General features: G+C 45.3%; 2 protein-coding genes across 4 annotated transcripts in view; one reads left to right on the top strand and one right to left on the bottom strand.

Moving 5' to 3' along the window:
* NDUFAF2 (NADH:ubiquinone oxidoreductase complex assembly factor 2) overlaps positions 1-23,903 on the top strand; it is a 124,909-nt gene that overhangs the window by 100,462 nt on the left and 544 nt on the right. The window lies entirely within an intron of this gene.
* SMIM15 (small integral membrane protein 15) overlaps positions 7,239-23,903 on the bottom strand; it is a 118,214-nt gene continuing 101,549 nt past the window's right edge. Inside the window, exons 1-2 of one of the 2 annotated variants that reach the window (XR_010923940.1) lie at positions 11,706-11,872; positions 7,239-7,758 (exon numbers count right to left, since the gene is read on the bottom strand). The gene's annotated coding sequence lies outside the window, so the exon portion shown is untranslated. Of the gene's footprint in view, positions 7,759-11,705; positions 11,873-23,903 lie in introns of those variants that run through there. The other variant, XR_010923938.1, reaches the window with a different exon arrangement.

Genomic DNA, 23,903 nt, shown 5'->3' with positions numbered 1-23,903 from the left:
AATGAATAAATATCTTGGAACATTCTGAGATTAGGCAGTACCCATCTTTTAACTATGTGTACAGGCACCAGAAGTGAGCATGGACCTTTCCAGACTACTAAAAAGACAAGTCCCTGTCCTGAGGAACTTACAGTCTAAATTAATCAGAATATTTTAGTCTACAGAAGTTGCAGCTTTAAATCAAGTGCTATTCTGTCAAAGGAGATCTGGTAAATTATTACATTACATGCAGATCAGCTTATCTGATAACTAATTGGGCTTCCATAAATTAAGTTTGGGTTATCAAAAGTTGTCTTCGGATATACCAGTGGAGTACTGTTGTAGTAATTGGGCCTACAGATTTATCCTGATTGTGAGTTCAACTGTGAAAAGTGAGTGTAAGTTCATAAGATGTCACAATAACCTAAAATAACAAATGTTAGTAGGAACAGGTGCAAGAAAACCAGACAGAAAACCTAAATTAGTCTATATAAAAAAGCCTACTGATATAACTCCTGGACTGTGCTGAGATTATGCGTGGTAAATAAGAAAATGTGAGTCCAAAAATTAATGAGCCAAAATTGGAGTGTCAAAATAATGATGGAATGGGCTATTCCACACACCACTCCCTTTTTGGATCCTTAAAGAAAGATGATTTAGTGGGAGAGGTGGGAAATAAGAACAGATGAAGACTACTGGAGCAAGCATCACCATTATAACTGCTACCCCCTCCATCTCCTGGGTCCCTTTCCTTTGTCATCCTGATGCTGAAAGAGATCTTGACTAGACCGTTCCAGAGAAAGGGACCCAGATGACATCACCACTTCTTCTGGTGCTGGCTAAATTCCCACTGTCTGAAATAAAATGGGATTGTACTTTTAACAACAGCTCCAGACCAGCTCAATTAAATTCTCTTTTTCCCAAAAGAACAGTTAACATTTTTAATATAATCTAAGAGACTCTCAGACATGGGGATTTTCCTTCTAAAGACTTTCTCCAGCTAAAGGGAAAAGGAACAAAAAGTGTTCTAGTTCTTTTTAATGAAAAACTTATTTAATATTTTACATTTCAAATGTTTTAACTGTTCTTCCTTCTTTTCTTTATCTATAATAAAAGGGACTGGGTTATGTTAACACCTTTGGCCATATATTCCATCTAAATTAATAGGCACCCATCATGGGGCCTTCATACATATTCAGAAGCTACACCCTGGCAAACAAACAATTGTTTTCAAAGCTAGCTTAAAACAAATGTTTTTGTTTTTAAAATTCTTGGACGTGTTAAGATTGTTTAAAATTAGCATGCAAAAAAGTTAATATTTTTGCTTTAAAAAGAGGGGGTTAATAATTGTTATGAAGTTATTAATTTTTAAAAAATAATTAACAAGTGCTTTATTTCATTTTTCTTTTATTTTAAAGTTTACTTTCTGTAAATAGTAATAATTTTAAGTTCAATAAATATTTTTAAAAGCAAAAAATAAAAACGAAGTTAAATTATGAAAGGTTAAGTTGCTAAACAAATGTTTATTAAAATGACATCTTAAATAACCTTCTTATTGACAAAATGCTATCTTAATTCAGGGATGCTACTGCATTAATTGTAAATAAAATCTCAAACCGTCAAAACCAAGGGTTCTTGCAACACCAAGCTTTTGGTAATTTTTCGAATTGCTTTATTTTTGCAATCTTTTTTTCCTCTTGTTTTTGCCGTCTTTGAGTGTTGCAAATGACTCGCGAATGCAGAAGAGGTTGCAAAAGAACATTGTTACTTCCTTTTTAAAGTAAAAGTGCTTTGGTAAAAATGCTATCAAAGCTAAAATGTTGTTGGTTTTTTCCTCCAAGTGAGCAAGCTTAACCACTACTGCATAAAATTTTCATGGTTTTGTGTAAATGTACAGTGGGTGCAGCAGGATGGAGACCTCAGCCTGGGAGCGTCATAAGGTCAGAATTCGGCTTGCAAAGATCACACGGTCTCACCCTATCACATGAGCCCAAGGCCCTTGCCAAAATCCCAGGTCTTTTACCTAAGGGAATTGTTCATTGTTGTTCTCTTAACGGCCCTGGAAACCAGCCACAAGTTGTAATGAGTAAAAAACGCTACTCCAGTATCTCAGTTAGGCACCATGTGCATTCCTACTTAACCCACTGTGGCTTGAAGGTGCAACTAGGAAGGCAAAAAACTCCCTGCTTTTCCACCAGTTGGCCCATGTGAGAGAAAATTCCTTCCTGTCCCTAAATAGGCGATTGGCTAGACCCACTGCATCTGTCAGGCCGGGTTCCCATTTCTAATTCGGGTGGGCAGGGTGGGCTGCTGGAATGGAGCTGAAAGAGGCTCCACATGGACCCTGGGAGCTAGAGAATGCTGGCAAGACAACATTCATCTCCCCCAGTTGGTCAATGGGTGCCAGAGACTCCCAGGGGAAGCTACCTGTTGTCCCCTGGCAAGTGTCTCCTTTCCTTGCTGCTGGGACTGTCCCCTTTTCTCTGCAGGCCCCATCAGTTTCCCCAACCCCTTGATGTGGGTGGGTGGCACTTCTCCTTTTGGAGTTTCTTAAAAGGAAAAAAAAAAAAAAACTTCTTTTAAAGAACATTTTCTTTCTCTCATCTCCTGTCGCACCTTGCATCCTAGCTCACCATCTCTTCCTGAACCCCAAGATAGAAGAAGCAGACCAGACAAGAAAAACTTTCTTCCAGGAAGAAACTTAAGAAACTTTATTTTAACCTGTGAGTGCTGAAAATCATCATGTTATCATGACATCCAGTCCCCAGGCTATCAGTGAAATACCTAATTGCCAGCATTTCAGAAACACGCAAAATACTATTTTGCTTCTTGCCCTATTTTGCTGCTTTTCTCTCATCCTATATATCTCCCTCTTGGCATTTCATTGAATCCTCAAATCAACTCAGTTGCATCCACACAGATAACATTGCCACCTCTGCCAGCTTCATCTAAATTCCAAACACCACCTAAAACAAAATCGCACTTTAATGACAACAGCTTCAGCGCATCTCAACTAACTTGTTCTCTTCCCCCCAAAAAAAACCAGTTATTACCATCTTTAATATCTTAACTCCCTTGTTTGACAGTTTTTCTTCTAAAAACTCAAATTTTTTTTAAAATAAGCTTTATTTAATACTTTACATTTCAAATATTTAACTTTTTCCTCCTTTTCTTTATATTTAATTAAAAAAATGAAAAAAACCAGGTTTGCCAAAATACTAAATAAACCATCTATATACCAAACCTTGTTTAACACTGTTTAATGTTAAATAATAATTAAGTTATAACAACATCTTTAGCCCATATATTCCATCTAAATTAATACAACGGTACTACGGGGGTAATGTATTCATGACAAAAGATTTCTCCTCAGTTGTTCTGCATGTCAACCAAAGATAAGGAAAAGAAATAATGGGCCAAATTTGTAGCAAGGGAGATTTAGAGATTAAAAGAAAAAATTTCTAACTATAAGGATAGTTAAGCACTGAAACAGGTTTCTTAGGAAAGTTGTGGAATCCCCATCATTGAAGAATTTTAAGAACAGGTTAGACAAATGTCTTTCAGAGATGGTCTATGTTTACTTAATCCTGCCTTAGCATGGGAGGGTGGACTAGAGACAACTTGAAGTTCCTTCTAGTCCTCCATTCCTGATTTTTTGTGATCTTTCCCTACAGTTTTTCAAGGCATTATCTTACTTAACTTTTTAATAGTGCCACTTGTAAACACCACTGTAATTAATACTAAGCATGTTATCAGCTACAGACTGTATTCTTACAGTTTCCCTGCTGTCTGTAAAATCTACTCCAGGCTGAAAACTGGCACTCTTCATAGTCTCAACTCCTATAAGTTATCTATTGGATTTTTTTAGACTTAAGCTTAAAAGGGACCAAAAAAAGATATTTTAAAAAAATCCTTCAGGGTCCTTCTGGGATCATGCTTCCATTGCATCGCCAGGTACCCAAACGTGAAAGCTCTTAGGTACCGAGGCATCCATAGGAGCTTATGGGCATCTCTCAATTAGTGCTTTAGGCTACTTCCTGCATCCTAAATTCATTTTCTTTTTACTGCAGTTGGGAAGTAACTCCTAAGACCTTGCAGCGCTTTGGTGATCACTCAGGCTTGCAGTGTTTTTCTTAAGCTTCACCGCATTCTACTCTATCCTCTCTGGGTCAGGTTCCTATTTTTTTGTTTTTAAAGCAATGTTTCTTTTTTGTTGGTGTTGTTCCTACTTAAGCCAACATCCAGTTGCATCAAAAGGTACTGCAGTGAGGAGTTGGGACTCTTCTATTCCTCATCTTCTTCATGCAGGTTTTCCAGGGATAAATTAAATCATAGATACACTGGACCTTCACCTTTTGGACTCCTCAGTCTGGACCTTCTTAGGAACTAAGGGCCCAACCGAATCAGACCAAAGATCTACCTAGTTTGGTACCCTGTTATCTGGATAGTGATCAGTACCAGTGCTTGGTTTATGTCCTGGTGGCAATGCCTAGGTTACTATAACTCATGCTCACCAAATAAGTGTCATCCCTTCTAAAATGCTGCACTGGGCCTGGGTTGCACATATCTCCCTATTGCAATTCCATCCAGTGCAATGGGGGCTGCTGCCCTCATTTTGGAAACAGTTCATTCCAAATGCACCTGCAAAAAGCCCAGGAAAACAAAAATTTGAAGGGAAAACTAAGAAATGAACCTCTGTAAGTTGGTGTGCCTCCATGAAGAAGAAGAAGGAATGGGGCAAAGGTGTTCTTCCACTCATCACCGCTGACTAATCCTTCCTTCATTACAGTGCCAGAGTAGTCTATGAATCTTGCCCCTTTCTGGTCCATCTTGGAGAACAGAAAAGAATGATCTGAAGGTGGTTCAGCTTAGTTATATGACCTATTACTAGGGTGAAGTCTAATGGCAATGAAAGTCTTTCATACAGCAGCCTATAACAGTATTCAAGCCTGCCAGACTTGCTTATGAACCTCCTCATTTAGGCATGTCTGGAGGGAAGAGGATACCATCTGGCTTTTCTCATACAGCTTGCAAGTCCAATAGGTAAAATGATTTCAGCCCTTAATAAGAATCATACTACCTGAAATCAGGTTTGTACATCCACCCCTAATTCGCTGTAATGTAACTTTGCACCTGGTGAGTTGTGTGCCTATTCCTCCAGGCAGGGACCTCTGTCATAGACTATTCATCCCTTCTTCCTACCACCACTGCAATCACACCATCCTACCGTGCGGTCTTGAAAAAGACCCTGTAGCTCCAAATGTCCTCCTCTGACACCTTTCTATCCCAATTGCCATTTTATTTCTACCCCAAAATGACACATGAAGTCACCTTCACCAATTCTCTTCTAATAGAGTGAGCGTGGTGGTGACCCACAAGGTGTGCTACAGATTTGCTGGGTGTGGCTCAAAGTAAATTACTTAACCTCTGTTTCCTTTTCTATAAAATGGGAATAAAAATAATCCCCTGGTCCATTCTGGTGCACTGGTAGAGCATGATAAGAAAAACCAAGTAAGGTTCTTGGGAATACACATCAAGCTACTGCATCAGAGAGGAACAGGGATTCATCTCTGAGTCTGAGGCCATGTCAAGTCGCCTTATTTACTTACTTTCAGCAGCCGATTTTTAGAAGTCGCAGCAGCATGTACACACCACGCTGTTTGCACAGGTTTTGTGTGTCCACACTCACCACAATTATTTCGACTTTCAAAGCAGTGCACTGTGGGTTGCTATCCCACAGGGCAACTAGCCGTGGTGGCTGTTGGGACGAGTGTCATCATCCCATGATGCAACGCTGCTTCCCCCTCCCTTCTTCCCCCAAACAAACAGGAAAACTGTTTTCACTCTGATTTTTTTACTCTGCGCGCTCGCCATTGCTGTGGAGACATTGAGCCAGCTCAACTCTCCAGTATTATTGTGAGCGTCACAAATACATCGCGACTTATCATCGAATATTTTCGAAGTAGGGCAAGAAGCCAAAGCACACACAACAGCGATGCCACCCAGGATGCCCTGCTACAAGCCATCGAGCAGAACAATTCACAATTGCTGCAGGCTGTAATGCATCATCTGCAGTCTGTGGAGCGCAGGTTCTGGTCCAGGGAAACAAGCACAGACTGATGGGACTGCATCGTTATGCAGCTGTGGGATGATGATCAGTGGCTGTAAAACTTTCATATGTGAAAGGCAACTTTCCTCGAGCTGTGCTCGGCGCTGGCCCCGTCTCTGAAGCCCGTGAATACTCGCTTGAGACAAGGTGTGACGGTGGAGAAGAGAGTCTCCATCGCTCTGTGGAACTGTTACCGCTCAGTTGGGAATCAATTTGGAGTCGGTAAATCTACAGTGGGCACCGCCGTGATTCAAGAATGCAAGGCCATCAATACACTTCTGCTACAAAGGATAGTGACTTTGGGAAATGTGCAGGACATAGTGGATGGGTTTGCCATGATGGGGTTCCCAAACTGCCGGGGGGGCAATTGATGGGACGCAAATCCCTATCTTAGCACCTGCCCACCTAGCAACCGAGTACATAAACCGCAAGGGGTACTTTTCCATGGTCCTGCAGAGCCTTGTGGATCACAGGGGTCGTTTCACCAACATCTATGTGGGATGGTCTGGGAAGGTGCATGACGCACGTGTATTTCGGGGCTGTTCTCTAGTATGCATGTGGGCACTTTTTTCCCCCGACCAAAAATTCACATCGGGGGTGTGGAAATGCCCATAGTGATCCTGCTTACCCCTTGCTCCCTTGGCTAATGAAGCCGTACACCAGGCACCTTGTCAGCGACAAGGAGTGTTTTAATAACAGGTTAAGCAGTTGCAGAATGGTTGTTGAATGTGCCTTTGGGCATTTAAAGGACAGATGGAGGAGTCTCCTCACTAGGCTGGACATGAGTGAAAAGAACCTCCCGTCGGTGATATCTGTGTGCTGTGTTCTTCATAATGTGTGTGAAGCGAAGAATGAGAGGTTCCCCCAGGGTTGGGCTGTGGAGGCAGAAAGACTGGCTGCCAATTATGAGCAGCCAGATGCCAGCAGTACGCCGAGAGCTAACCACGGAGCGCTTTGCATTAGGGAAGCTTTGAAAACCAGGTTCTGCAATGAAATGCAGGACTGACTTCTGTTCCTGTATGTTGTTTGCCTTTGGTGAACACCCCCCAAAATCTATATCTGTACCCTCCAAAACAAGATATGATTTAATGAAGAAATGTGTTGAAATTATGCAAACTTTTATTTATGATCATTCAAGTCATGCGGGTAGAGGGGGACTGTTCATTCACTGTCTCAAGGGGTAGGGTGGTAGCTTGCTGGCCAGCTGTCAGTGTGTCCGCCGCTGCTTTCTGTTTGCCTCCACCAAGGTGGAGGTGAGGATGTACTGCAGCTTGGCCAATCTCCTCTGAGACCTCTTGGGGGCGGGAGAGGACAGCAAAGTCCTCGGTTGAGGAGCATCAGGGAGGGGCTGCAGTGGGACTCTGTCCTGCCACTGCTCCTCCTGAAGCTCCACAAGCTGCTGGAGCATGTCTGTCTGGTCCCACATGATTTGCAGCATCTCCTGCGTGGTACTGCGATCATGCTCTTGCGTTTCTCTGCGACTCTCCCTGTCCATGTCCGTATTCTGGGACAAGGTCAGCCACCACACTCTGAGCTTGGTCTCGGCAGCCGCTGAGGCGTTCATGAGCTCGCCAAACATGTCATCTCTTGGGGGTTTTTTTCCTTCCTCTTTCTAATCTGCGACAGTCTTTCTGCAGCATTTCTTCAGGGTGGGGCCAAGGCCGAGGTGTCTACAGAATGAAAAAAAATTCACAAAGTAGCCACTGTTAGCAGAGTGAAGAAAATGATACAACTGCTACAATGTAGACAATACTCCCCATGCAGTGCCCAGGGCAAACACAGACCCTCATTCCATTCCTGACATCCCAGAGGGTCTGTTTGCTGTGCCCTTACATAGAGGATCTGCAGACAGCATTTGGAGGGGGAGGGGGAAATATAGTCTCTGCTTAAACCAAATAAAAGTAATCAAAGTGACTTGGTAGGACACTATAATGGGGAATACAAAGGTACAGGGCATCTGCTGCATAGCTCTGGTATTTTAAACATGCACCGTCTTCTCTAGGTGACCATGAGTGATATCAGTCTACTGAGGGTCACGCACAAAGAAAGGGAAGATTTGCTGCACGCAGTGGGGTACCAGCCATGTTCCACCATGATGCAGGCTCCCTTGATTGCAGCGTGGTGTGGCAAAGTATCTTACTGTGGAGGAGGAACAAGGCAGCCCTCCCCATAAAACACTTGCAAAAGATAACAGATTACCTACATGAAAGTTTCCGTGAGATATCAACTGATGATTATTGGAGCATATCTCATCATAGAAATAAACTGTTCCCTGGGTAACCCCCCGGTACCGTCACTGAAATGCCTGAAATCCCCTTCCTGCCTCCCTCTCCCCGCCCTGTGTAAAAGGACAGAACTGCTAAGATGAAAAAAAAAACAGATGTGCCTTTCCCGGGATCATTAGTGCTGTCCTCTGTGCTGCTGGACTGCTCTGGGGTCAAGAATATGTCCTGACTTTCAGGAAGAACAGACACCCCGCTCTCATGCACCCTGCTCTCCTCAGCCACTCCTCCTCCTCCTCGTCCATGGATTCCTCATCATTGTTCATGGACTGACCTAGCGGAGGTATCAATGCTGCGGCACGACACCATGGTGGGATCGCCACCGAGAATTGCATGCACCTCATTGTTAGAAGCAGCATGTTTTGGGCGAGGAGCCAGAACGGCTGTTAGCTTCCCTGGCTTTCTGATATGACTGATGTAGCTCCTTGATCTTTACACGGCACTGCTGCGCATCCCTCGTGTCCCTTCTCCAGCATGCCCTGGGATAGCTTCCCATAACTGTCCAGATTCCTTTTGAGCTGAGCCAGAACAGACTCCTCACCCCACAGACCGATGAGATCCAAGACCTCTGGTCGACTCCATGCTGGAGCACGTTGGGCTTTGCAGTCGCCATGAGGAGTACTCTTTCCATGCTGGCAGCACAGGAAATGAAAATTCAAATCTTCCCGTGGCTTGAGGGGAGGGGACATTTCCTGGTAGGGTGTCCACAGTACAGCACAGCGCGAATGCCCAGAGCGGTCACAAGGGGCCAGTGTGGGATACCTACCGGAGGCCAATAAATTCAATTTATGTGAAGTTGTGTCTACACTGACACTAAATCGAATTAATAAATTCGAATTAGGCACTATGCCACTTGCAGAGGTGGTCTTATTAAGTCAACTTTTGCCATGACTTAAGTCGACTTAACAGTAGTACCAGGGGAGACCCAGATGTTCGGAGATCCTCTGTCACCAGTGTACACCAGGCCTGGCTTTCTGATACCTCTGCAGCAGCTGGAGAGCTATCAGTAGTGGAGCTACTTTGTGCCAGTTGCCATCTTACACCAAGTGTCACAGTGAGCTAGGTTCCAGTTAGTCAATCCGTCATCACTGGGGTTCACCAACAGCATTTTCTGTTGGATGATTGGAAATGGATTTAGCTCAAAATGTCTGCAATTTTCTCAGTTTAAGTTACACCCTTACTGTTCTGACATTTTTGTGTGTGTGTTAATATTTTATGAGAGATTAAGTAGGTTTGTATGTTTCTTTAACTGGTGTAAAAAGCCTGAAAATGGTTTGGAATAGAAAATACCATAGTAAATGGCTGCTTTTCATTTCTAATGCATTATGTGCTTGATAAGCAGTAATAAAACTAAATGGCTTCTGAATTGCACAGTTGGATACAAGGTGAAATGTTAAAAAGAAAAAAAAATTTATGACAGCTCCTGTCTTCTTTCAAACTATTTCTAGCATTTCCATAATTATCTGTTTTGACAGCCTCCTTGTCAAGGGAGGAAAAAATGTACTTCAGTGAGTAGTAATAAGCATAAGGTTTCAATAATAGTTTTGCCCCCAAAAGAGAATAATTATACTGAAAATTACGTTCTGTTTAGTTACCACAAAGCCTACCTGCTTTTTCCTTTTATTTGATCATAAATATTATTTATTTCAGAGGTGTTATGATGAAAACCAACTTCAATCAGAAGGATTAGTTTGCATAGAATTCAAATTCCCTCACCAAAATGATATGCAATTTAGAAATATTCTTTATTTGACACCGTTTGAATCTCACACTTTATTTTTGGTTCTGTCTCCTTTCATCGTCTTCAATTGAGAAGTTTTAAAATGGAAACTCTTCCATGGAGAACCTAGTATATTTCTCTCTGAAAACCCATCGTACTTGCACAAAGAATAGGATTTGAGCAAATCAGGTTTTTGTTACTGAAACCACAAAAATCTGCAAAATAAGGTTTACAGCATTGGGATATGGTGTGATAAGAGACAGAGGAAAAAGAGATCTTTGGAACAATATACTCTTTACCAGTGTTGCTCAACATCACTAATAAGACCGGAAACCCTGGCCCGATTCAGGTGCCTTACTCACATTGTCTTTATTGCACCTTACTTCAGGAGTCAACATGATTTCAATGGTACTAATCATGGAATAATGTGCTACTCAACATGTATAAGGGTATTGGAATCTGTTCCTACAGCAGTATTGAGGCTGGAAAGCACTAATCAAAAGGCAGTGATCTCTGTCCTTAGTAGTCACCTGCTGAGGAGGGGAAGAAAGTGAAGAATCCAACCTTTTACATATTCTTCTCTCCTTGATCCCATTTAATTGTTCCTTGGTTTGATCATAAATTGGCTTAGGAGCCTGCACAGGAGAGTATTGGGAGAATAAGGTGCTCCCTTATACCTCTGTGCTGGCTACATATATCTCGATTAACAGCACAGTAGGGGACAGCAGCAGCTCATGGTCTGCCACTCCCTCTCTTGCACATGTAGGAGGGAAGTGGGTGGAACCTTGGCTGTATCCTCTAGTGCGCCAGTCAGCACAGCGGAGACGTGGAGGGGGAAGTAAGCTGTGCCTGGAAAAGGACTGGTACAGATTACATCATACACTGAGTAAGGAGAGGAGCAAGGACTAAACTGTGACTCAGAGTCACAGTTTAGTCCCTGCTCTGTTCTTGGAGCACCTCAGCTATGCACTGTTCTTTATTCAGGACAGAATGCTAGAGGTCCGTGCACCCTGAATGATTTTAGTGTTCTTATTCCAACAGCTTTGTCTTTGGTACATGAGCATATATTTGACTTTCTATAACATTCCACTTACTTTTCTTGTCCTGTCATTTGTAAAAATCAAACTTTAAAAAACTCCGTATTTCCATGCTACTACTAAGGTGTTGATAAGGTTGTCCCTTTCTAATTTCTATACATTTCCTCATCCTTCTCCCCCTCCTTTGAAAATATTTTTGCCAAGTTCACTGGAAAAGAACTTCAACTGATACAGTACAGTAACTCGTTAAAAATTTCAATCACATTAGTCTAAACTGGATTTAAACTAGTGTTCTTGCAACTTATAGAATTAGTGCCTATTCTACTAAGCCCTGAAGTATACCAACAGCACATTTAAAACTCTGTACAAGACTGTTATAGATGCATGAGCTTATATAAGCATATTCCTAATAAGTTGGTTTAGTACGTCCATGTTAAACTTAAAAGTGCCCCTAGACATGATTAATTGCAGTTTTCATGCTGTTATCAGTTCATATCAGGGTATTAGCACTCCTCTCATTAAAAGGGTCACAAAAATGACATAAGCACCATTTTCACAGAGTATAATCAAATGCTGACCTTAGTAGAATATCCTGAAAGACATCCGCTCAGTTCTGTTTCCATTGTAGGAGAATGACCTTCAATTTTACCCTTTTAAGAACATGTGCTGTTAGTATAATTAAAGGTCTGATTCTTTTGCTGCATATGTTAGAGGCTGGGTTAGGTTGTAAATGAAAGTTCTACTTTTAAAACAATTACTAACTATTTTAGCTTAATAATTAGTTAATTTGGGGATTTCAAAATTACTTTGGCTTGTGTTCAAAGAACAAAACAAGCTTTCAATCAAAAATCTCTAGCCCGTAAAGAATACAAACAAAGCATGGAATTGTCCCCAAATAAGGAAGACTGTTCAGATCAATTTGTTGCTGAAATATGCAGAATACACAAGCTCATAAAAGCGTGTCAAAGTAACAAAACAGTCCACATTTTAATCATTATAATTGATCAAAAGGTGTTTTCAGTAAAAACTGAATCTAAATAAATTACATATGACATTGATTTGGCAAATATTTACTGTTGGTTGGCAGGAATACTTAGAAAGCACATCTTATGCAAAAGCATTACTTAACTAGCCTCTGTTCGGTTTAAAGAGATTTCTGAGCAAACCCAGATTTATCTTTCTAATTTCAGTTCTCTTCTGTCTTTGCACTGCACTGAGACAGCCCTTCATTTACCTTTTTAGTTACTAGTCCGAGATAAGAATGGTTGGATTAATGTTCAGTTGCTGAGCTAGAAGGAACTGCTTGGGTCAGAACATTCGGTGCTTGCTGGTGACCCAGAGCCCTTCTCTTTCTCCCAGATTTGAAACATAATGACCTAATGGATTATTATGTCATCTTGACTATGTACTTGTAAAACCAAAAAATGCATTTAATTAGCCAGTTTGGCAATACTACAGAAGTGAGCCTATCAGTTTAACTTTTATCACATTACTAGATTTTAATTATTTCTCCTCAGCTAGATTTTGCCATTGTGAAATGAATGCTAAACTTTATTAATAATGTTTCAAAATAGCTTCCCTGTGTCCTTTCTGTTCACTAAATGTTATAGAAATACGTTTCTGCTCAGATGTGCAGTCTGACCTCCAGGCCACAGAACTTCCCCAAAATAATTCCTAGAGCATGTCTTATTTAGAAAAACATCCAGTCTTGATTTAAAACTGGTTAGTGATGGAGAACCAATCACAACCCTTGTTAAATTTTCCCAATGGTTAATTACTCTCACTGTTAAAAAATTATGCCTTATTTTCAGTCTGTATTTGTCAGCTTCCAGCCATTGGATTGTGTTATACCTTTCTCTGCTAGACTGAAGATCCCATTTATTAAATATTGTTTCCCATGTAGGTATTTATCAAGTCCTTTCATAACCTTCTCTTTAGTAAGCTAAAATCAATAGAACTGTTTGAGGCTATCACTGTAAGGCAGTGATCCCCATACTGGGGGGCACGCCCCCCTAAGGAGGTGCAGAAGAATGTTTGAGGGGAGCGTGGCAGGGCCCAGCCCTGCTCTGCCCTGAGCTCGACCCTGGCCTTGGCCCCCAGTCCCTTGCCCTGCTCCCATAGCCCAAGCAAACCTAACGGGCTATTTTAACTGCAGTGTGGACATTCGGGCTCAGACTGGAGCCCAGGCGCTAGGACTCTGCGAGGTGGGAGGGTCCCAGAGATTTGGCAGCAGCCCGAATCCAAACATTCACACTGAAATTAAACAGCCCCGTAGCTTGAGCCCCAGGAGCCTAAATCACCTGGCACGGGCCAACCCCAGGTGTCTAACTGCGTATGTACACCTACCCATGGATGCCTGTGACATTGAGGAGATAGACATTCAGAAGTGAGGGTTGGCCCACAGGGGAAATTTTATAGTGTTGCTAACACTTGTGATTTTATTGAGTCTCACAATATACATAGGGGTGAGGGGTTCCTGAAAGCTCCACCTCCTGGAGTTAAGTAATTTTGTGAGAATTTCAGCTATAATTTTATTTAAGTTGTTCTGCTTGATGAAAACGTTAGTCAAGAGAACTCTTGAGGCTGAAAAGTGAAAAGGCACATAACCATCCTTTCTCCCTCCCCTCCCCCCCAATTCATTATTTTCTTTTAATGTCATGATTTTGGGGCCTGATTCATGATTTTTGAACTTTTGATGGGAAGCGCTGGAAGAACTGGTTGGCACCTGAAAAATTTGGAAACCTCTAAGTTTTCAACTCTCTAGAAAACTAAGCTGCTCAGCTGCAAGGCCAAGGTGCCAGTGGGTTTGTACAGCAGTCCATTTATTGTCCACTACATTGACCCCCAAGCTTCCCCTCTCACCACACCTCACCTGAGAAGATCACCATCGTTCACAGATGAGCTCTAGCAGATGAAACACACAAACTGAGATGTAGAATGCCTATGGCATGAAAAAACAATCTAAATCCATCTGCCAACACTGCAGTTTTTCCCCCTGGCCTATGCCACCACTGCAAAGGAAGTAAAATCAGCTGCTTCTTCGAGTGCTTGCTCATGTCCATTCCGTTGTAGGTGTGTGTGCCTTCGTGCATGGTTACCAGAAATTTTTTCCCTTTAGCAGTACCCATAGGGCCGGCTTCGGCACCTCCTGGAGCTTCGCACACATGCTGCGGTATATGAGGTTCTGCCGGCTGTATGCCCCTCAGTTCCTTTTTTCTGTCTGTGGGGGTTGCTGGAACTGCTTTGGCTTGCATTGCAAGTGCTCAGTCCCTTTATCGTTTGTTGTTTGTCTTAGTTAGGTAGATCAGACCTTAAGTGTTGTTAATAGTGGTAGTTAGTCACTTAGGATAGTCCCAGCTGGGACTTTGAAGGGAGCAGGGCATGCCCGGTCACTGGGTTTCAAACAGTGTGCCTCTTATAGGAAGGCCTTTCCACTGAGTGACCCCCATGATAGTTGCCTAAAGTGCCTGGGGGAAGCTCATCATAAGGAAAAATGCAAGATTTGTAAGACTTTCAGACCTCGGACCCAAAAAGACAGAGACCCGCTTGAAAGCCTTACTAATGGAGGCAACAGTCACACTGGCCTCCAAACCAACCCATTCTGCTTCGGTACTGAGTGTGGCATCGGTGCAGAGCGTGCCATCAACACTGGTCCTGCCTCAACACCGGACTTCCTCCTCTCTGTCAAGGAAGAAGCAGCGAAAGCAGCACACAGAGCGGGGATGCTCCCCTGCACTGTCCAAGAAAGGGAGGATGAGCACGAGGCCACACCGAAGCCAGACAGTGGAGACTCACTCACCACCACCGGAGGCTGTCTCCAACCAGAGAGCCGTCCCCAACTCCTGGGAGTGGGAGGGTGTGTCTGCACCTGCTAGCACTGTTGATACCAGAGGCGTTTCAGGAGGCACGGACCTTGTTGGCCTTGCCCCTGCCCCAGCCTCTGCCCAGAGAGAAGGGGCTGATGTCACAGGGGAAGCCTGCGTTGGGACTCCATGGTTGGCTCAGACGATCCCCGGGTGGGGAGGAAGATCTCTAACAACCTGGTCACTTCAGGTGGAGGGATCAACATGGCGCCACTCCCCCAGAAGTCACTCCAGGTCACGATTGCCAGAGCACCCCGCATTAGCAGGGCATGGAGTGAGGTCGTCCTCTCGGCACCGGTCACGATCCCCAGCACCGGGCAAAGTTAGTTCCAGGAGGCGGCACCTGTCTGGGTCGCCTGCAGGTGGCCACTCCCCAGAGGGAAGTCAGCACCGCTCCCTGGCACTGAGGAGTTTGCCCACACCGATGTGGTGCAGAATCCAGTCGCCAGAGGCTGACTCGGCACTGAGAGGGAAGCGGTGCTGTAAGTCATTGGTGCCCAGGTGCTGCTCCGGGCACTCCAGTTCACAGTCGGAGCATGGTTCCCTGCGTCAGAACCGGTTGCGGCACCGGGTCTTGTCATCATCACAATTGACAATGTCAAGAGACCGTTCTCCAGAGCACCCACAGATTGGGTCGTCGCTCCCCCACCACTCGGCACCATATAGCGGGAGCCTCTGAGGCAGCCCCACCATGGTTGTCTAACAGTGAATCGGTGTCCCCTCGAAAGTACGGCCACTGGGTCGTCATCACCACCAGCAAAGTCGTCACCACCAGCAAGAGATGCCGGAGCACCCTTCGGCTCAAGCAGCCAGGATGGCCTCAAGGGCAATGGCCACCCCAAATGGTCGTATTGGGTTTCTGGGGGTTTCTGGTCAGGCTAGGTCCACAGTCGCTGAGGTCGTCTGGAGTGCAGTCTGCACCACGGGCACGGGAGAAGGGCCATCATTTGGCCTTTAATGACAATTCGGACCCCGAGGAAGGGACCTCTGTTGGGGCCCCTCATCAGCAGTAAGGGATGCCACCACCTACTGCGCCCTTCCAGTTCTCCTCTTTCCTCAGACAAGGCAGTCACCCAGGGACACTCGGCACCTATGGATGATTTCAGGGCACATCAAGAGCTTCTCAAGAGGGTGGCTTCCAACTTGGGGTTGGAGGCAGAGGAGCTGAAGGAGGTGTCAGACAGCCTCTTTAATGTCCTGGCAGCTGCCACCCCAGCCCGGGTTGCCCTCCTTGTGCATGAGGGGGTATTGAAGATAGTGAAGGCCTATGGCAGACCCCTCCTTCAGTGGCCCTAGCCTCTAAGAAAAAATATTATGTCTCGGCCGAAGGATTCAAATACCTTTTCACCCATCCTTCTCCTAATACCGTGGTGGTAGATGCAGCCAACTAATGGGATAGGCAGGGACAGCCCGGTTCCACGCCAAAAAACGATAACAAGAAATTGGACCTGTTCAGGAGAAAGGTATATTCGACGGCAAGCCTACAATTTCGAATTGCGAATCAGCAGGCTCTCCTGGGCAGGGTACAACTTCAATCTCTGGGACTCGCTAAAGCACTTAGCACCATCCTGGAGGAGCGTATCATGGTGGCCAGAGCAGCGCTGCAGGCATCTTCGGACGCAGCAGAGCCTTGGCCTCCCCCATCTGCATGCACAGGTGCTCATGACTGCAATCCTCGTGGCTGTCCCAGGAGGTCCAACAGTCCATTCAGGACCTCCCCTTTGATGGGTCAGCCTTGTTTTTGGACCAGACGGATGCAAAGTTGCGTGATCTGAAAGACTCGAGGGCCACTCTTCGCTCCTTGGGTCTTGATACACCTCAGACCTCCATCCTCAGGGCCAGGAACAGCAGAGGTACCAGCCACCACGGTTCATGTCCTACAGACAGAGAAACAGAAATAGGGGTCTAGAAGATGTCAGTCACGCCAGGTCCTCCTCAGCCCCCTAGCAAGGGTTGTCTAGGTGATCCGATAATCAAAGGAGGTCATTTTGAAGGTGCGCCCGAGGGTGGAATTCCAGCCTGTTCCTTGGATCCCTCCTGTCCCATCTTGAACCGCCTAGCTCCCTTCCCTTCGAATGGGCCAAGGTCACTTCAGATCACGGGTCCTTGGCATAGTTTCGGCAGGCAATGCCCTCCAGTTTGCTTGTCCCTCTCCCAATAACCCTCCCTCCCTGTCCCTCTTCAGGGACCCCTCTCACGAGCAACTCCTTATGCAAGAGGTAAAGACCCTTGTCAGCCTGGAGGCTGTAGATGGGGTTCCACTGGACATGAGAGGAAACGGGTTTTCCTCATCCCCAAAATGAAAGGGGATCTCAGACCTATACTAGACCTACATTGTCTCAACAAATATCTCAAGAGGCTGAAATTTCACATGGTCTCCCTTGCCTCCATCATCCCATCTCTGGATCCAGGAGACTGGTATGCCGCCCTCGACCTAAAGGACACATACTTCCACATTTCTAGCTTCCTCAGCCACAGGCATTTCCTCCATTTCATGGTAGCTGGCTCCCACTACCAGTTTGCGGTGTTGCCCTTTGGCCTTTCCTCGGCCTCGAGGATGTTTACAAAATGTATGGTGGTGATGGTGCACCTGAGGTGCAGAGGAGTCCAAATTTTCCCCTACCTGGATGACTGGCTTATCAGGGGCAGGTCCAGGGCCCAGATCTAGAGCAGTATAAATCTGATATGTGCCACCTGCTGCTGCCTGGGCCTGCTAATAAACGAGCAGAAGTCCACATTAACCCCGGTGCAGTGGATAGAGTTCATCAGGGCGGTCCTGGACGCATCCCAAGCCAGAGCTTTCCTAGCCCAGCCACACTTTGAGGCAATGTCTGCCATTATTGCTCACCTGCACCTCTGTCCAACGACAACAGCCAGTCACTGTCTGCAGTTGTTAGGCTACATGGTGACCTGCACTTACATGGTGAGGCTGGCTCACCAAAGACTCAGACCACTTCAGTTAATGGCTGGCCTGGGTTTATGCCCCGAGCAGACATTCCCTGGACGGGATGATCACAGTTCCCCCCAGATCTTGGCCACACTAGACTGGTGGCAGAGCCCCCGGGCAGTGTTGAGGGATGTGCCATTTGAAGAGCTAGTCCCCTCGGTCACCCTGGTATCGGATGCCTCAGACTTATCATGGGGGGCCCATATCAGCGCCAACCTCAGCACACAAGGGATCTGGTCAAGGGAGGAGAGGTGCATGCACATCAACATGAGAGTTACGGGCTATTCGACTAGCATGTGGAGTGTTCCTCCACTTAATTGCGGGCAAGGTGGTGCAGATATTGACAGACAATACAGCAGCCATGTATTATATCAACAGACAGGGGGAGCCCGTTCTTCAGCCCTCTGCAAGGAAGCCATTTGTCTGTAGGACCTGGCGGTTGGGCACAATTTTCACATAATAGCCTCTCATCTCCTGGGAGTGAGGAACGACGAGGCGGACTGCCTCAGCAGGTTGTTCTTATCCTGCCACAACTGGTCGCCGCATCCAGGTATGGTCTCTCTGATTTTTCCAACGGTGGGACTCTCCCCAGGTGGACCTGTTCGCATCCGCATGGAACAAGAAATGCCTGCAGTTCTGCTCCCTCCACGGTCTGGAGGTCAGGTTGCTCTCCGACGCCTTCCTTCTGCAGTGGTCAGGGAGCTTCATGTACGTGTTTCCGTCCATTCCTCTTCTTCCCAAAGTCCTGCTGAAAATCAAGAGGGACAAGGCTGATGTTATCTTAATTGCACCAGCCTGGTCATGCCAGCACTGTTTCAGCATGCTGCTGGACCTGTCTATGGCCCACCTGCTGGAGTTTCCGAGATGGCCTGATCTCCTGTCCCAGGATCACGGTCGCTTGCTGCTCCCGGACCTGGACTCCCTACAGCTCACGGTGTAGAGGCTCCATGGCTGAGCGCAGATGAGTAAGCCTGTTCGGCACAAGTCCAGCAAATCCTGCTGGGTAGCAGGAAACCTTCCATGCAGGTCGTGTATCAGGCTTAATGGAAGTGATTTACCTGTTGGGTAGAGTCCCAGGGGATTTTGCTTGGGTTGTTGCCGATACAGGCGATCCTGGAGTACTTGTTGCAACTCAAACTCCAGGGGCTAGCCATGGCCTTCCTGAAGGTCCACCTAGCAGTTATATCATCATTACACCAACCTTTGGAGGGGAGATCAGTTTTCTCCCACTCTATGACAGTTATGTTCCTGAAAGGGGTGGTGAGGCTCTACCCGCAGGTCCATGACCCAGTGCCTCCCTGAGATCTCAGCCTGGTCCTCATGGCTCACGGGGCCCTCCTTTGAGCCCATGGTTACATGCCCTTTACTGTTGTTGTCATGGAAGTGGCCTTCCTGGGTGCCATTACCTCGGCAAGAATGGTCTCCAAGATTAGGGCACTGACGTCGAAGCCTCCTTATATAGTGTTCTATAAAGACAAAGTTCAGTTGCGGCCACACCCGGCCTTCTTGCCTAAGGTGGTTTCCCAATTTCATTATAACCAAGACATTTTTCTTTCCGTGTTTTTCCCCAAACCGCATGGTTTGGAGAAGGAGAGGAGGTGGCACATGCTAGACATAAAACAGGCATTAGCATTCTACACTGAGTGCATGAGACCATTCTGGAGATCTACCCAACTCTTTGTCATGGTGGTTGATCAGATGAAAGGCTTACCTGTTTCCACCCAGCACATCCCATCATGGTTAACTTCCTGCATCAAGTCCTGCCATGAGCAGGCGAAGGTGTCGCTTCTGGGGATAATTACAGCCCCCTCAACCAGAGCTCAAGCTTTGTTCCTAGCGAGATTGCCTGTTCAAGACATCTGCAGGGCTGCTACCTGGTTGTCCGTTCACACCTTCACATCCCACTGTGCCATCATCCAGCAGGCATGGGACGACACGGGCTTCGGCAGAGTAGTGCTGCAGGCAGCTCATCCGTAACTCCAGCCCACCTCCCAGGTATTGCTTGTGAGTCACCTACAATGGAATGGACATGAGCAAGCACTCAAAGACTATTACTTACCTTGTAACTGTTGTTCATCGAGATGTGTTGCTCATGTCCATTCCACAACCCACCCCCCATCCCCGTTGCCGGACTTGGCAGCAAGAAGGAACTGAGGGGGCGTAGGGCCGGCAGTGCCTCGTATACCGCGGCATGTGCGTGGGACTCCAGGAGGTGCCGAAGTCGGTCCTAAAAGTATTGCTAAAGGGAAAGAAGTTCCGATAACCGTGCATGAAGGCGTGCACATACCTACAATGGAATGTAGATGAGCAACACATCTCGAAGAACAGTTACAAGGTAAGTAACCGTCTTTTTCTACTCCACAACCACTACTGCAGTAGAATCACAAGCAGCAGAACTTTCCATAGGACAAATTGGTTAATCAATCAATATTCAGCATATAGCCAAGACGCTGAACCCAAACTGTGAAACGCATTTCTCTAACTTCACTGAAAAGATCAACCAGATATGAATAGAACAAAATAAAAAAACTCCATTCATCATGTGCTTGTATTCCCTAGTCTAGTGGTCCCCAAACTTTTTGGGTCCACATCCCTCCTTACCCAATCTGTGCCTTTCCAGAATTCAGGGGCTGGAGCTGTGGGCCAGGAGCAGGGCCATGGCTGGCAGCGTGGCAGAGGCTTGGGCCAGGACCCGGCAGCATGGTGGGGCCATGGCTGTGGGCCACAGCCAGGAGAGGGACATGGGTGTGGCCGGGGGCCGAATCCAGGAGCAGAAGTGGGGCCAGGAGCTGGGGGCCAAGGTTGGAGCCTATCTGGGGGCAGAGCAGAACTGGGTGGTGCTCCCTCACTGCCCCACGTGGGGGATGGCCTGAGCCCTGCTGCACCCCCAAAACATTCTTCTGTGCCCCTGGATGGGAGGGGTGCCCCAGAGTTTGGGGACCACTGCCCTAATCCCACCACCTTTCTCTAACTTTGGCCCTGTCATACTTGCCAAAAACCAAGAAGCCCTTAAAAAAAAAATTAGAGGTGCACACATGCAACACAGAGAGCAAAGACTATGCCTCCTACTAACAACAGTTACCTGTGACACCTTCAGAGTGGGTCTCCCTCATCCTCAAGAATCCAACAGTTGACTCAGGAAAATCTAACTACTGTCCTACTTCTAACATCCATTCTTAGTCACAATCGAGAAAATAGTAACTACCCAACTCCATCATGTGCAGTCTATCATCTTGGATGCCTTGCCTTTGGGCTTCAGACCAGGGTACAGCCTAGAGACAGCCTTGGTAGCACTAAAAGACAATTTCCTTATGGCCATGGGTATGTTAAAATTGCCATGGTCATTGTACTGGACCTCTCTGCAGTTTTTGGCACAGTAGACTGCAAGGTACTGCTAAATACATTAACATACAACAGAGCTGGAGTATATGGCACAGCGCTACGTTGCCTCCAATCATTCCTTTCCAGCAGAACACAGAGAGTGGTGATGGGTAACTGCTCCTTCTCTCAAAAGAACTTCACCTGTGGAGTCCTGCAGGGAGCCAAACAAAAATCCTCTCTTCTCTTCAATGTCTGTTTAAAGGCAATTGGAAAAGAATGAGTTGTCATGGACTGTACTGCCAACACTGTGTTAATGACATCCAGATGTATATCTCATTCTTCACTGATGCAACAACCACTGTGGAGGATAGATCCATTAATAGCTATGAGCCAAGATGGTCAGGGATGCACCCTGCTCTGGTTGTCCTGAAAACTCTTGACTGCCAGAAGCTGGGACTGGACAACAAGGGATGGGGATCACTCACTATTCCCTCTGAAGCATCTGGCACTGGCCACTGCTGGAAGACAGGATACTGTGCTAGATGGACCATGAGTCTATCTCAGTATGGCTGTTCTTATGGTCACGGTCACTAAGATGTCAGAGTGGTTATGAGAGATCATCTTCTGGATGAAAAGCAGCTGGCTCAAACTCAAGCCAGGCAAGGCAAAAATGATGCTGGTTGACAGGAGCACTGCTTTGGAGTGCTTTGAACATTGTTCCCCTGAACCTTGCCTTCCATAGGCGGGATATGCATTAGATGCATTAGAGCTGTGTGAAGTCTCTGGGTCCTCTTCTGTTCATCATCAAACCTAGACAACTATAGCCTCAGTGACCAAAAATGCTTTTTTTTTTTTTCCACATCTAGCTTACTAGCAAACTCTGCTGCTTCCTCCCAGATGAGAACCTTGCCACAATGATCCATGCCTTTTTCACCTCCAAACTGGATTATTGTACAGTAGAACCTCAGAATTACAAACACCTCAGGAATGGAGGTGGTTCATAACTCTGAAATGTTCATAACTCTGAACAAAACGTTATGGTTGTTCTTTCAAAAGTTTACAACTGAACATTGACTTAGTACAGCTTTGAAACTTGACTATGCAGAAGAAAAATGCTGCTTTCAACCATCTTAATTTAAATGAAACAAGCAGAGAAAGTTTCTTTATCTTGTCAAATCTTTTTGTAAACTTTCCCTTTATTGTTTTAGTAGTTTACGTTTAACACAGTACTGCATTGTACAGTATTTGTTCCTTTTTTGGTCTCGGCTGTCTGATTGCATACTTCCGATTTCAAATGAGGTATGTGTTTGACTGGTCAGTTCATAACTCACTCTGGAGGTTGTAATTCTGAGGTTCTACTGTAATTTCACTGTATCTGAGGGTGAATGTCTAAACAATGTAAAGATTCTAGCTACTGCAAAATGTGGCTACCTGTCTCCTTCACGGTTAGTCTTTTTTATTTCAACTAAGGGAATTTTTCTCCTGAGTTCTGCTCTACTCTTAGTAATAAAGAGCACTTTCAGCATTCTTCAGACATCATGAGAACTCTTAAATTCTACCTACCTCCAGCCCCGTTCCTGATTGTGGCCCTACTCCTGGCCGTGGCCCCTGACCCCAACTGCAGCCCCACTCCTGGCCGTGGCCCCTGACCCCAGCTGCAGCCCCACTCCTGGCCACGGCCCCAGCTGCAGCTCCAGCTCTGGTCACAGCTCTGCTCCCAGCCACTGCCTCGCTCCCAGCCAGTGCCCCTGGCTCCCGACAGCAGCCCCAGCCCTGACCTTGGGTCCCAAGGAGGCACGGATCAGATAAGGGATGGGGTGCAATGGGAAAAAGTTTGAGAACCAGTGTCCTATAATCTAAGCATTAGGAAAGTTTTGTTATTGATATATATATATATATATCATCATCTAGCGTATGATATATCTGAGCAGATAAAGAAAAGACCAGTCAAAACTCAGTATTTTACTATTAGCTATTTTTCTTGTTTTCAGAGTCTTGGCACTATTTCCCCATTTTGTTTTATTTCCACTCATATCTATTTTGGAATCTTTCTGATTTTCCTCTCAGCAAGATAGTAGGGTCCACTAAAATTGACTCCCACTGTGATAATAGTTTTTGTAAAGGCTGTTACCTGAAGCACCTAGTTCATTCTGTTCTGTTCCATTGGATCAGTCTTCTGTCACAACTGCATTAGTGCCAGGATTATAAAACCAAATCAGGTCTTTTTGAAGACTGTGGGTGCTTCATTTTATTATTTGTGTGTATAATAGGCAAATGATTATGTGAAGCAACTGTGTGATGCAAGGTCTTATATGGGATGTGGAAGGTGCAGCTAATTTTGTATATTTTTCATATTTTGACAATAAGTGTATTTAACCAGCCTTCCATTTTGATTTAGTATCAGTTTTGAATAATGCAATTCAGCTCTGATTTGACAAGATGCTCCAATATTTTGATTATTTTTTTAATTATGACTAAAAGTGCAGTAATCCAAAGCAATGAATTTTAGGGTCTTTATTTTACAAGTGCATATGAAGAGAGAGTGTAAAATTAAGTTTAAGAAAAAAAATGCCTATGGGTTTTAATTTGCTATTTCACTTTTGTAAATACATTGTCTCCTTTAACCACTTTCCTTCTTGCATGCT

The sequence above is a fragment of the Emydura macquarii genome, unplaced genomic scaffold (genome assembly GCF_026122565.2).
Source record: "Emydura macquarii macquarii isolate MOO-44397 ecotype Brisbane River unplaced genomic scaffold, CSIRO-AGI_Emac_v2 contig_2897, whole genome shotgun sequence".
NCBI classification, from domain to species: Eukaryota; Metazoa; Chordata; order Testudines; family Chelidae; genus Emydura; species Emydura macquarii.
The sequence above is the reverse complement of the archived record's forward strand: the minus strand, read 5'-3'. Positions and strand labels throughout refer to the sequence as shown.